Genomic DNA, 14850 nt, shown 5'->3' with positions numbered 1-14850 from the left:
GGATTTGTATGTTAGTGTAATCGGTGTCCTTGCGAAACCGGTAGACATAGAAAAATCTCTAATAAATCATGTAATAACTCAATATAAATAATATTATATATGTATAATGAAGATGACGCAATAGATTGTTTCGAAATGGACAAGTTTTAACCATTGAGGTATATAACTAGAGTAAACATGAGCGTTCAAAATATGTTTCCTCAACCTGCGGCCAATTGGCATATGTTTGATAGAACGGAATTTAGTATGTTGCGAGCATTAACCGGCTAATTTTCTCCTGGCAATTACTAAAATGTCTACATGTACGCTAAGATACTGCACAGATCGATCTGGAAAAGATAGAAAAAGCGATGGTATAACCTTTCACCGGTAAGCAATGTTTTTATCTTGATCATTGCTTGTTTAAAATAGCTATTTTAATGTTTAAAAAAACGTTTTATTAATATATTACCAGTCGTAAGATAAATCCCGTCTTTGTCCTGCTCAGTTAGTCGGGCCTATTGTGAAACGATAAACTAAGGTAACGCGTGTGCAGAAGGGAGCTACATACTGAATAGAACTTGCAGTAGACCGATGTAAACAGTCCGTGCTTTTTACTGTACTACTTGTTTTGCTTGTCACAGTTGACGTGATATGACGTGACGATACTTGCTCCCTCGCTGGTCATTCTCTTTCTTTTGGGGACACCTTTTTAGCTCGGATTTGTCTGGAGTGTTGTCAAAATATTTGATTTTAAAGGGCGCGTTTATGTCAATGTAAAATACCTTTAAAGCCAATGTGATTTATAAGTTCTTAATTTCATTTGATTATTTTTGTATCCCATACAGTTATTTAGAAAATACTTTGTCCCATTTTTCCTTCTGTCTACATTTTGCTTTCATTATTATTATTAAACAGTGACTTATGGCGATATTCGTTCAAGTGCTCATTCGGGGTTTTTTGTAGAATATCCGTGAAATGATTATGATATATTTTCATCCTCTTTTGTGATTTCACATCTAAAACGATTATGGAAATTATTCCAATCAAAAAATGTTAGCAAAAACTATTCACGAAAAAATACGAAACTCATACGACATTTTACTTCTAACTGATATTCGTACAGCCCGGCGCGTGCGGAAGGAAAGCATGTTAAAACCATTTAAGTGACTTTACTTACACTAAAGTCAAGATACTCAATACAACAGTCTTTAATAATTTCAAACTAGGTTTGTTAATAAAAAAGAAACGCAAAAAATGCAGCATAATCATCATCGTCATCATTCCTTTTTACACACCCAGTGGTGTACAGGGCACTGCATTGGTAACCAAATGCAGCGTATTTCGATCATCCGTTACACGGAGGTAACATTCCTACACGTCAAGTGCCAGCCCAGCAACAATGGAACATTGCAATTTAAACAACCTTTAAAATCAATATTTCACATCCGCCCTGCCAGGAATTGAACTCGGGATCCTAAAAATTGCAGACAAACGCGCCAACCGCTACACAACGAGGCGGACTTATCCCCGCTCGATTTCCTTATTCAGGATTTTCACCTGAGAGCAGCCATCGAATTGAAAACACTCGTCAAGGGTTGCGGTTCCGTTTAAGACATAAATATGTATTCCCCATCCGCCCGGATACATAAAAAAATATGGAATATTTACATAAATCACTTTTTAAAAATGGCTAGCACATAACGATCTATCGTCAGAACCCTAACTAAATATGTCATTCCTCTTTATTCCTGGATTATCTTCCTGCCTCCTTCCAAACTCCTTGGAAGGAGACGGAATAAAATAAAATAATCGTTATAAAATATTCAAACATGATACACTTTTTTTTTAATATGAAGAACAGCCGTGTTAATTCAAATATATGTATATTTTTTTTAAATCAATATAAATTGATCGCACGAATAGTAGTACGATAGGTCACAAGCTCAGTAAATGCCTGGACTTCTCAGAGATATATTGTGCGTCACTATTAAATCGCCCTTAGCAAACAAATTATGTAAACCTAGCAGTTCACAATGGAGTTCTGGTGCCGACCTTAATGTATGGGAGCGAAGTACTAAATTAGAAAAATAATAATGAAAGTAGGTAGAATGCTGTCAAAATGCTATCTCTCAGGCAAATGTGTGATAAAACGATGTTTGATAGGTGCACAAATGTCGAGTTCCGTGAACAATGTAAGGCTGAGACAAGCATTATCGATAGAATCAAGAAAGGGGTGCTGCGTTGGTTTGGACATGTAGAACAAACAGACAGTGGAAGAACGGCTAAAAGGATCTACGGTGCTAATGTTGATGGATGCGGAAAACGAGGAAGACCGAGAAAGACACGGCACGATGAAATCCAACAAATACTTAAAGATGGACATGTCAAGAGTAGGAATAATGGCGTAAGTATAGCCTGTGAGCTCGCCAATACATGACAGATGACATTAACATAACCATAGAAAAACATAGCAGTTGAGCTCTCAGAAGTAAAGCAACGTGAATGCAGCAATGCTTGAACTACATGTCAATAATATTCTAATAATAAATAATATTATTTGGCCATACGGAACTTTAAAGCACACCTTGGTTTAATTACTAATAGTATTTTATCGGTTAGATAGGTGTATTTAAAAAAAATGTTGCGTACCTGAAAAAAGCACAAATAATTATGTTTTTGTAAATGATGTCAGTAGCGACACTCAGAGAGTGGCTTTGTGACGTTTTGACATTTTTTATAAGAAATTCATGGCGTAGCCGAAATACTGTTATAAAAACGAGGATGTTTTTGTTGATTGACGTTAGCAGGCGCTACCCAGGGGCGACTTTGTGACGTGAGAAATTATTTAAAAAAAGAGATTCATGGCGTAGCCGAAATATTGTAATTAAAACGAGGATGTTTTTGTTGATTGACGTTAGCAGGCGCTACCCAGGGGCGACTTTGTGACGTGAGAAATTATTTAAAAAAAGAGATTTATGGCGTAGCCGAAATATTGTAATTAAAACGAGGATGTTTTTGTTGATTGACGTTAGCAGGCGCTACCCAGGGGCGACTTCATGACGTGATGAAATTATTAATTTAATTATTTTTTTTCATTTTACATAGCGTAGCCGAGATAAGAAATTTCGTGGTGTTTCGAAATTTAACCGTGTAGGTAGCCGCCTAGTTACAATATTATTTTTGTATTTGTATAACTCCTGTTTTATAATGTTTATGTATTTATCGCTATAAGAATTAAACTAAAGATAGTTTTTACTTTTAATCGCTATCCGTTTTTAAAATTATGTTTGTAACACTCAGTAATATTTATTTTTCAAGTATTCAATGTTATTTTTGCATTTTAATTAATATTGTTAAATAAAGCGTATTTTTATTTATTCGAATTTACTAGACTGTTTTTATTACAAAAAATAAAAATGCACATTTCTCTATGTATTTTTCTGTTATAAACAATCTATTAAAATAATACACATCAAATTTCCATTGTCTGTTGATTTTATTTGCAATCTTCTTTTTTTTCGATGGTTAAAACTCTAGGAAATTCAAAGACAATAAAATTTTTACTGTCATATATTGGCGAGCTCACACGCTATACATAGCCCGGAATAATCGGCGTGCGTGCATGAGAAGATGGACGAATGTAGAGGAAGCGAGGTCTGTGCAAAGACAGAGTGATGTGGCGTTTTATCCTCTCTGCCCACCCCTACGGGAAACGGCGCGATGGTTTGTTTTGTTCCTAGTGCCTAGACTTCTATACTCTCTTTTCAAACAGGTTTTTGTCCTCGGTTGCAATAAATTTTAATCAAAATAGATAAAATATCTACAAATCGCATATCATAAACTGTCGGCTAAAACCGCGTGCGAATAACCGCGATGCCGCGCCCCTTAGTTGAGTTGAAGTTTTTTGAATGAGGGTTGATTTTTAAAAATTAATATTTGGATTCTTATGATTTACCTAAATGTATCAATTTTGGGGCCATTTTCTTTTAGTCGTGAACGACAGAGTTAGAAAATCGGAAACAAGTTATAGTAGAGCGAGGTTTGAGTCGTCGTTGCCTCTGGTCCGTGAGTCCGCGACAACGGGACGTCGACCCGTCAATTAAAAATATTTTGTGAAAAGGTATTATTACTAGAAATTAAAAGTTACATAAAATATTTTTTTTGTAAGAATATTTTATCTCTTATATTATGCATCTCTACAGATCATTTATGTTTCTAAGAAAACATTCTTTTGCCATGAAACGAAGTCAAAATTCGTGCCAAGTTTTGCAATTTATATTTGTATTTTATTTGCCCGCTTGTAATTCAGAACGAGAATATGATGTATTTTTAGGATATAATTTTTTTTGTACATAGTAAGATTTATCATAATTAAGCCTACTTATATTTTGACGGTTTTTTTTGTATCAACGATTCGTAAATAAATTTTAAAGAAACTCTGAAAAACATTTATAAAATGGTGAAATGTTGGAATATGAAAGGATGTGTTTGGGATCATCACTCTGAAATCGTTTGACCTCAAGGGGTGACATTGAGGGGTGACTTTTGATAGGTTAGGAAGAAATTTTTAAGAATTACCTAAGATCATAACTTTCCTAACCTTTTTTTATTTAGAGAAAACGTATGTGCAATTGAGTTGAATTGACTTAGTTTTTTAATCATTTTATTTTTTGAATGATTACATGATTGCACTGAAAAAATAATAATCAGATTTTTTATTAAAATTCGATAACATTTAGGTAAAACATTATATTGACATGGAAGTGTTATTGTTACCTTTTTAGAATAAATTCTTGGGAAACAAAAAAAAGTTTTATTACTTAGTGCAGTTGAATTATGAAAAATGTTAGTTGCTTGTACTATGAATAAATGTGCTGAATTGATTGTGAGAAAAATAAATTTTGAAAGTTTCATGCATTAATGGTCGAATTAAAATAAAGCGAAAAAATGAATTATTTTGTTAGTGTCATAAAGTGAGAAAACTGCCATTTATTATTAGTTGCTTCCGATGGTTGTGAGATATTATTAGCACGTGTAGTGGGAGCGTAGGTGCATCCCGTAAAAAGTGAAATTGAAATCAAAACTAACCTCACTTTCTTCGCCGGTACAGCTAAATCCCACTCAATAAAAATATTTATCTATGGTGTTATGTCACATCCCGCGCACTAGTTATCACAACCGACGAGTTTTCCAAAACGAAATTAATCTAGGCGTTTGTTTACGATGTATTTTCTAGATTCAAAATATTGACAACTGGTGTTCTGCGCGGGAAACGTGAGGATACGTCCGACGTGCGTCGCGTGCCGCCAACTACTCACTTCGGAAGGACGAAGGAAGGTCGCGGGAACGCACGGGCGCCCATAGACGAAGAAGCCACTCGACTGCTCGAAAAATAGAGCGTGGGAAATTTCGGCCCCGGAGTAGAAAAACGCAAAATTCAAACGTCACATCTCTCTATATTAGCTGTCGACTTTTAGCTTTTGTGCGATATTACGTCGTATCTGTCTGCGTTAGTTGCGCGGAGAAGACCGCATAATACTCTCGATGCATTTTCTTCGGCTACAGAAATAGAAGGTGGTCGGATCCAGCGATTAGGGCATTACATTGTGTCGCCCAATTAAGTTATAATAGCGTTGAATTTTATCCGTATTCGTTAGTTTGTTATTGCGATTTGTGCGAAGTTCGTGCGCGCCGCTCGGAAAATGGCTGAAAATGGCGCTAGCGTAGCGTTGAGAATCTGAAATGTTCTGAAATCTAGAACGTTCAGCCGCGATACTTATATCTTCCTCGGATTATAACAAACCTACGTAGAACGTAGATTGTAATGGAACACAACAGCTTTATTGTAGCTTAATAAATACTTGTTAGTTATAGTTTAAATACATACCAACATACACTTTAATATATTGTTTAGTAGCCAAATACTTTTTTGTAATTATACATATAATTATGAACATCAACGTTTTTGAGATTTGTGGTAGGTTATGCCTAAAGTTTTTTATATGAATGAGGAATTACAGTGGTTTTTTTTATTATTTTTTTATTTGTTAAAAGACTTTCAAACTAAATTTTAAAAAAAAAATCCATATCGTATTATCAGCGCTACGATTTTTTTAAGTTTTGTATTTCTGAAATAACTCGGCGTGTGACGTCAGAGGTTCATTTTCGCTCATTCTCATTCAGTTCTTCTCATTGGTCCAGAAACGGCAAGCAGACCGGAAATCTTCCATAACTCTCATATAATAGGTTGATTCTTATGAACCAGCGACGTCATTCAAAGTAGTGCGTTTTTATTAAAATATGTTTTATTATTTTTTTCGTACATTTTCAAGAAACTTTGACTAACTATTTAGAGCTCTAAATTTTACCCCGCGCAAGAATACTTTTTTGTAACTAATTTAATTTAATTTAAGTTTCGACATCGATCTGAAAAGAAAATCAAAATATATTTTTTCTATCACTAGACCCATATTGCGTATTAAAAGTCAAACTGCACTAGAGCAGCACTGTGTGGCGCGTCGCGACAACATGAAATATTATTTTCAGTGTTTCGTATTAAACAAACAGCACTACAGCTGCGCTACACCCGCGGCACTCCATACAAAATTTTGACAAATTGGGAATCAAGTTGGGGCAGAGTGGGGTTCGAACCTTGGAACTTTGATCCGTGAGTCCGAGACACTAACCACAGGACCATAACCCGATTAATTATAGAATGAAGAAGTTTTTCTTTTTTTTGTTAATAGACTATTAAACTCCGCGGGTGACGTCAGAGGTTCTCTTACGCTTATTCTCGATCAGTTCTACCCATTGGTCCATTGACGGCCAGCAAACCGGATGTCTTCCATAACTCTCTTACCATTGGTTGATTCATGTGAACTAGTGACGTCATTCAAAGTAGTTCGTTTTTATAAAAATATTTTTCATTATTTTTTTCGTACATTTTCAAGAAACTTTGTCGTATAATTATTTAATACTCCAGTGTTTACCGCGCGCAAGAAAACATTCATTGTATCTAATTTCCAGTAGGGCTGAAGTTCGTCTTTATACCTACTTCAAAGCCAGTAGGTAAGTATTGAGTATACTTTCAACCGATCGCAATCTTTAAATTCTGCTCTAATAAAATGGGCGTAGTTTTGTAAAAGTTTAGCAAATTCTTAAGCGCCATTGGTAAAACATAAATGATGTAGTAAATTCATTACATTCAGATTTAAGGTCAATATAGAACTCGTCACACGTAAACTTGAGCTAAATTGAATTGCCTTCATGATACGACTTCATATTCATTCAACTCGTAATATAACTTGTTCCATTAGATATTAATTCTGATTCAGACGCAACAACAAGGCGCATAAAATATCGGATGCTAACATAAGTTGCGTCCGTCTTTTCAAACTTAAAAATTAGTATCAAAAGAAAAACAAAATGGTTAAAATTATACGTCGTTCGGAAGAAAATTTTCTGCTCTCCAAAATATTTTGTTTTCTTTTTTTATTTTTATTTTATTCCTTCGAATGCCTATATACCAGCTGGCAACAGTAGGCTGCATACCTGTATGTATTATATTGTAAGTATGTCTAAATTATTGTTATAAAAAAACTGGGTCCAATTATTGGAATATTGAGAAGAACAGAAGTATTTGATAAAAGTAGAAAATTAAGGATAAACAATGCTTTTATACTTCCACACTTTGTATATGGATTAATAATATGGTCGCAATGTAGTAAACAAATGCAAGAATAAATACAAAGAACAATAAAAAAGCACTTAAAGTAACATTTAACTTTTATAAATATACTTGAACCACAGACTTATATAGAATAACAAAAATGCGTAAATTAGATTTATTAATTTACACAGAAAAGGTAAAGATGTTATTTAAGATGAAAATGAATAAAATAAATACTAAATTTAATTTTAACTACAATATACATAAAATAAATACAAGAACGTCAAATAATTTAACTTGCGAACAACCTAGAACTAACAGAAAAGGAAACAGTTATGTGTATACAGCAATAAATTTTTATAATTCACTTTCTAATGACCTAAAAAATATACAAAACATATACGTACTTAATAAACACCTAAATAAAACAGTTCTTACAGCCCGTGTAACGTGTGATATGTGATGTTTTTTTTATCAACTCTTAATTATTGTGTTACTACTATTAAAACTATTGTGCTATTATATATAATATCCCTTCATACCAGCACTTTTGCTGATTGGTAATATTTTATCCAAATAAAATATGTAATGTAATGTTATATGTAAAGTTTGAAAACCTTGTATTTTGTCATTGAAAAATCTAATCTTAATTGTTAAAAAGTATTATTTTTTTTAGGTTAAGAAGTAATTAAAGCTCAACGGACTCCATGCAGATAATAGTAATATCATCTGTTTGTTTAAAAATTATTTATTTGTTAAAAACTTTACATACATATAAGGGCAATTTCATCCTACCTACCCAAACTGTTCAGTTTGATAAAATAAATATTAGGTATATGGACATATTACAGGTCCATTAATATATATATATATATATATACCCATATGTACACTTTTTTTAATAGAAACAAAAATTTACTAAAAATCTACACTATACCATAAAGAGAAATGGGGGAATGAGAAAGAAAGAAGGAGAAGGAAGGAAAAACACTAATATTCAGACAATGACATTTCAACCTTGATTTAAATGTTAAAAAAGTAAATGTCTCTGACATTAGAGGGTAGATTATTCCACAACCGAGCAGCTACTACTGTGAAAGACGAGGCAAAATATTTAGAGCGATTAATAGGTATTAACAAAATTCTCTCTTACTAGAAGGAAGAGATATATTATGTTGTGATTATGATTGGAAGAGCTCTCTCAGATAAACAGGAAAAGTAGGATTATTTAAAATATTGTGAAGTAGTGATGGAATGTGATCTTCTATGCCTGATACTGAGCCAGTGTATTTGCGAGCCGTATTCGGTTATGTGGCCGAATTTGCAAAGATTAAAGATGTAACGGATACAGACATTCTGCAAAAACTAAATGTGTACGAGTAAATTACAAAATAATAAGCTAATACACAAATGTCATGCAATTTAAAGAGTATTTTTAATATACTAGAAAACGTCGCTTGTTCATAATGCCAAATACTTTACTACAACCTGTTAAATCAGCGTAACGGCACCTTTTCCAAAATAAAAAAAAATTGTGCTACAAATGCAGCCCCGCTAACATGAAATAGGTCAATGGGAAAAGCAATTCTGTTCGGTAAGACAATAGGTACTTGCTTGCACAAATGAACAATGCACATGTAAACTGGGCATCTCGAGAAAAACTTAGAGGCGTAAAAACACAACATTTAATAATGCTCTAAAGATTTTTTAAAAAAGGACAACAGCCACGAGGTTAGTAAAATTTCTTTGTGGATATTGATAGTCATTTATATTTCATTTGAATAAAATATTCCACTAGATCGAGAAAATTCCATCTCCTCCTCCCAAAAACTTACGACGTAGAGCTTGCCGGTGATGCAGATTATAATATAAACCCTACATGCATGGGTTTAAAAACCAATATTGCAAATATCCATGTATTATGTAACACTTCGCGCCTTGATGTCAAACAGAACGGACCCAGCAAACTCTGGCGACAACTGTCATCAATCGAAGGCAATACGGTTGGCTAGGCTATACACGGTTTTTAAGAGCCAGACCGCGAAACTTTAGAGGAAAATTCTTCATGGTAAGCTTTTAAAAAAATCCTAACAATTTTTTTCCAAAAAGTCATTTAAACTTTTTTTAAATGTAATCTCAAAATGTATTAAATCCTAAACACGGACAAGCAGTCCCTGCACAAACCCCTACCTCTCTCCTATCCAGCCGCTTCCCTAGTCCGCGTCTGGTGCGTATCGCTTCGTTGGTCAAATACGTTTTTATCGCTTTTTTTTGTCGGGGAGGGGTAAGAGTTTGTGGAAGAGATGCTGGTTCGAGAAATTAAAGATTTACTCCATTTTGAGATCATTATTTTTTTATTTTTTTAAAATAATACCTAGCTGCTTTAAACCTTTAATTGTATTTCTTTAGCTTATTAAAAAAATAGAAATATATATATATTGCTTTAATTTTTTTTATATTGTGTTTTTTTTTAAATCTATGCTGTTTATATACTCATCTTCTTTTTTTATACCAACTTTACTTCTTAACACCGTTCTATCTTTTGTTGCTTTATATTGTATTTTTTAAATTTAATGTTGTTTATATACTTATATTTTGTAAAATTTTCATGTATGTAAAAGCCTTATAGGCGTGAAAAAATAATAAAATAAAATAAAAAAATAAAAATAAATAAAAAATAAAATAAAATGAGTTTTTGGAAAAAAATTTATAAGATTTTTTTAAAAGATATCCATGAGGAATGTTCTTCTGAAGTTTTGCGGTCTGGCCCTGAAAAACCGTGTATACTGCGGATGCCTCCTGAGAGCCTTAACCACACTTGCCTACTTTACAAGACATCGAATTCTGAACGTCCGTTGATGACTGTTTGTCTGCAGTTTATGTCCGACAGGCCTGGAGGTTCTTTGGGGACACCGTATGTTCCATCTAGGGAGCGGGCATGAAATAATGATAAACATCAAATTTAAAATACGAGTAAAACATTTTGTTAACGAGTTGGTACGTTTAACTGCATTAGAATCTCCGGTCCTTGATGTCCATAGCTGACAGTTCGTCGGCGGTTCATGTTTCAAAGAGGAAGTTCAAGGTTTTTTTAAAAATATATGTTATTAGACTATCAAACTAAACCATCTTTTGTGTTTATTCATGAATCGAATTATCATCGCCATTATCAATGCCAGTACTTCTATGTGGGTGCGAATCTTAGCACCTTACCAAAGCTCAAAACACCAAACTTCTGAGTTTTGAGAGTAAGTGCTTGATAAAAATATTAAGTAGGTATAAGGTGGTTCGATTTTATAAATAACATTGAAGTCCGAGAACGGACGCAGCAGCTTCCTATAGCGAATGTCTTGAAGATGCGACGGTGGACCTGGCTTGGACACGTGCTGCGCATGCCTCAGGAGAACCTAAACCCAAGTTGCCTCTTCTTTAAACCTGCGGGCTCACGTCATCCTGGAAGGCCGTCGATGACGATCTTTAGATTTTATTCGGTGGAATTAAGGGTCGCTGAATTCACGTGGGAAGAGGTAAAAATGCTGGCTGGTGATAGGGTCTCCTGGAGGCAGCCGGTGATGTCCACATACTCCACTTAGAATTGGATGTAGAAGAGAAGAGAAGAAGAAGATTATCATCGCTACGATTTTTTAATGTTTCGTATTTTTTTTATTACTCCGCACGTGACGTCACTAGTTCTCTTCGGGAGTTCGATTCCTGATACCTATTCTTATTGGTGGGTTGGCTTACCGGAAACCAGAAATCTACTCCAGCTCTCTATCATTGATTAATTTAGAAGAACTTGTGACGTCATTTAAAGTAGTTCATTTTTATCAAAATTATTTCTATTATTTTTTTAATACATTTTACAAGAACTCCGCCATATAATTAAATACTTTTTACAGTGTGTAAAAAAACATTTTTGTATCCAATTTCTCGTAGCACCGAACTTCCTCAATACACGATGCGGGTCTGGCACCTGAGAAGGAACAGAAGCTGACTGCCGCCGTACAAGCTTGTAGACTATTTGTGGTCACCTATCTTAATGATTTAATCCACTTAGATTTGATAAATGTTCAATCATTTGTTACTTACACATAAAATTTGATCCCATCCTGTTTCTTTAAGATCCCAGCAGTAATTTTACACTTCAAAACGACACAACACGGCATAGTTGAATTCAAATCGGGAGTTGGGTATTGAGCGAAGTCTACAAAGAAACTAATGGGTCAAAATGTCAAACTACTCCTTTAGGAGTAGTTTAGTCGCCTTCTGTTTGATGCGCGTATGCGGTTTCTGGACTATTCTTAATTCTATGAATACATATATGTATAATAAAATCATGATTTACGATGTACTTTTCTCTGATTATTATGAACCCACTTTCATAGTATGTTAAACGGAAGATTGAACGAATATTAAAATTTGTTTTATGAAACGTGGGGGAGATAATAAATAGTCTTGGATAGTTACAGGAGTGGCAGGCGTTTCCAACTGGAGTCGGCGGCCCTTTAGAGGGCCACATGTTCAACCAGTTATGACTGACCACTGACTGGCCAACTGCATTAAAAGACTTGAACACGTTTTTCAAGTACCCTCAACCCACGCTTGTGTAAGCCAAATATAAATCTGTACCTAGAGGATAAAACACGGGAGTCCACTTACTGCCGTTTTGAAGTTAAAAATGCATAAATTATCGCAATAAGCTATTTTATAAGCGAATAAAACACCTAAGTCTACGTTGTAAAAAAGTTGATATAAAAATCTGAAGTCCACTTTGTTCTAATACAAAAAACATCAGTTATCCCAGACATGATCGTTTGCGGTAATCATGGTCTGAAGATCTGAATAAAGTCAATAAGATATTGTTTTAAATTGAATATTACCAGAATTATTTTCTGTTTTCAAAAAAAGTAAATATAATTTTAAAAAAAAAAGGTTTCAACTAAAGTATTTCAATAATTTCTTTTTTTAAAGTATTATCGAAGGCATAATTTTAAGTAGAAATAAAGGAAAATGTCACAAAAATGTATGTGATTTAAAATGCTTGTACATATTTCTTTTCAAAAACAGAAAATAAAATTTGACTGCGGCCACTTTTGTGTTCAATTTATTATCTTAAAATTATTGCAACAAATTTTAGTTCAATAGTCTTTATTGAGATCCCAGATACCTAAGTTTAGTCTAAATTTGAAATGGCGTAATCTGCCGGTCTAAAAGTAATTATATTTTAGTTACATAAAACTTTTAATTATATTTTTTAATAAAAATACTTTTAAAAATAATTGTTTTTATCTAATTTATTTGTTTTTTTTATTTTTTATTGCGCGATTGAAAAAAAGCATTCGTTTTAGAATGGGAAAATCGTATGATTTCCTAATCTTGCATTCGTTTTACCAGACTACAGCCTTTTAAACCCTGTCACATCCGAAACCACGATGATCAGTATTAGCAAGAAGACATAGATGTTTTTTTTAAATATTTTATTTTTGAAAATTTTCTTTGTTCTAAATATTTTTTTAAAATGCTAATATCTCTTCTTGCCCATACTGATCATTGTGGTTTCGGATGTGACAGGGTTTATAGAACACCCTGTATACATAATTGTATTATTAAAAAAAACACTAAGCGGTTGTGAAAATATATAATATTCACTAAAATATTCTAGTTTAAGACAAAATTGTCGTATCTGCACAAGAATATTGTGGTATCTGATAATATTCTTAGTTCAGAAAATGTTGACACACCGAAAATACTTTCGTATCAGAGAATTCAGTATGCTGGTGTATTTGACAAGGGACACTGTAGAAATGTATTTGTATAATGTTATAATATCTAAAACATGCAAGATTATTTTTAAAAACCTTCCAAAGCCTGTACATCCAGGTATCCGCAAGATTTGCAAATTTAAAATGAGTTTTTTCGCCTTCCTGAACATTTTCCATTAAAACATTTACCTACTAAAATTTGGTATTTACCAGCCGAGCAGTAGGTAAGTGTCAATGTTACAAATATGATTAATATAAAGGACAAATATTTTTGATAAGAGGCAATAACATTAAAAGGAAATGCAATGGAAGAGCGGTTTGATGAATATGAATTTAAACACACTTTTTCTGTAACTCTCTCGCATCTGCCTCCCCGAATACTTAGTGAAAAAGACAAATGCATGGCGGACTGATTATGTCTAACAAAATCGAAGTCTCCCATTCTTGATTTCCGCACCTCAAAACTAAACCGATTTAGATATGTTTTTAGAAATTATATCAGAATGAAGTTTTTTTTTCAAAAAAGGCACTATATTTTTTTCATTTAGAAGACGGTAAAAAAATTAGACGCAATAAATGTCAACAACAACAACATTCCCTTTCCGCACCTAATGGTGAATACGGCACTGCATTTTTACGCCAATCTCAGCGTATTTTGTTTTGTTTTGTTTCATGACGGTAAGATGATCAGTCTTATGCTACATGAGCCAGTTCACGGACTATGAAATATTCTAGTGTAAAAACACGTATTTAAATAAATATTTAAATAAATATTTCATGTCAACCCTGTCGGGAATCGAACCCGAGACCTCTTGCATGGTAGGCAAACGCGCTGACCATTACACCACGAGGCCGACTGAATATCCACATATTAACCAGTACAATAAAAAAATCATCGCTAGAGTGCCATAATCCAGGGAGAAAATACGGGAATACTTTTTCATAAACTCAAACTTGTGAGAAATAGAACCTGCAACCTCGTGCAAGGTAGGTACCCAAATACATTTACAAATTTTATTTATTCATTTAACACTTCATATACATATACAATAAATATACATTATAAGGGCGGACATATTGCCTTAAGGCAATTTCTTCCTAACTTGCCAAACCGTTCATTTTGAGGAAATTACAAGTACGTACATTTGAATCTTATGATTTAATACAAAACTAAAAACAAAGATTGAATAAAAAATAGCATATTACAACAGAGATGAAGAACATTTTAAAGAAAGTAATATTACTTGTCATTGGCTGGTTTAAGTGGTCGCATATGGGCAGAATGGTGAATGTTACACAGTGTGTAAAGTGACCACTTAAACCAGCTAATGACAGGGCATAAGCCCCGTAGATGCCTAAACTTCTATATTACCTTCTCTAAAATATTCTTCATCTCTATTGTAATATGTTAATATTAACAGCTCCCCAGGGAATTGA

The 14850-nt window shown here is 33.5% G+C and overlaps 1 protein-coding gene across 2 annotated transcripts in view; it reads right to left on the bottom strand.

Moving 5' to 3' along the window:
- The window catches only part of Gbs-76A (Glycogen binding subunit 76A), a 140711-nt gene extending 135413 nt beyond the window's left edge, over window positions 1-5298 (bottom strand). The window contains exon 1 of one of the 2 annotated variants that reach the window (XM_088235740.1): window positions 5071-5298. The gene's annotated coding sequence lies outside the window, so the exon portion shown is untranslated. The remainder of the gene's footprint in view (window positions 1-5070) is intronic. The other variant, XM_088235742.1, reaches the window with a different exon arrangement.
- Window positions 5299-14850: the final 9552 nt, after the last annotated feature.

The sequence above is a fragment of the Micrasema longulum genome, unplaced genomic scaffold, assembly GCF_059751315.1.
Source record: "Micrasema longulum isolate JH-2025_06_02 unplaced genomic scaffold, ASM5975131v1 h1tg001431l, whole genome shotgun sequence".
Taxonomy (NCBI): domain Eukaryota; kingdom Metazoa; phylum Arthropoda; class Insecta; order Trichoptera; family Brachycentridae; genus Micrasema; species Micrasema longulum.
This window is presented reverse-complemented; position numbering and strand designations above follow the sequence as displayed.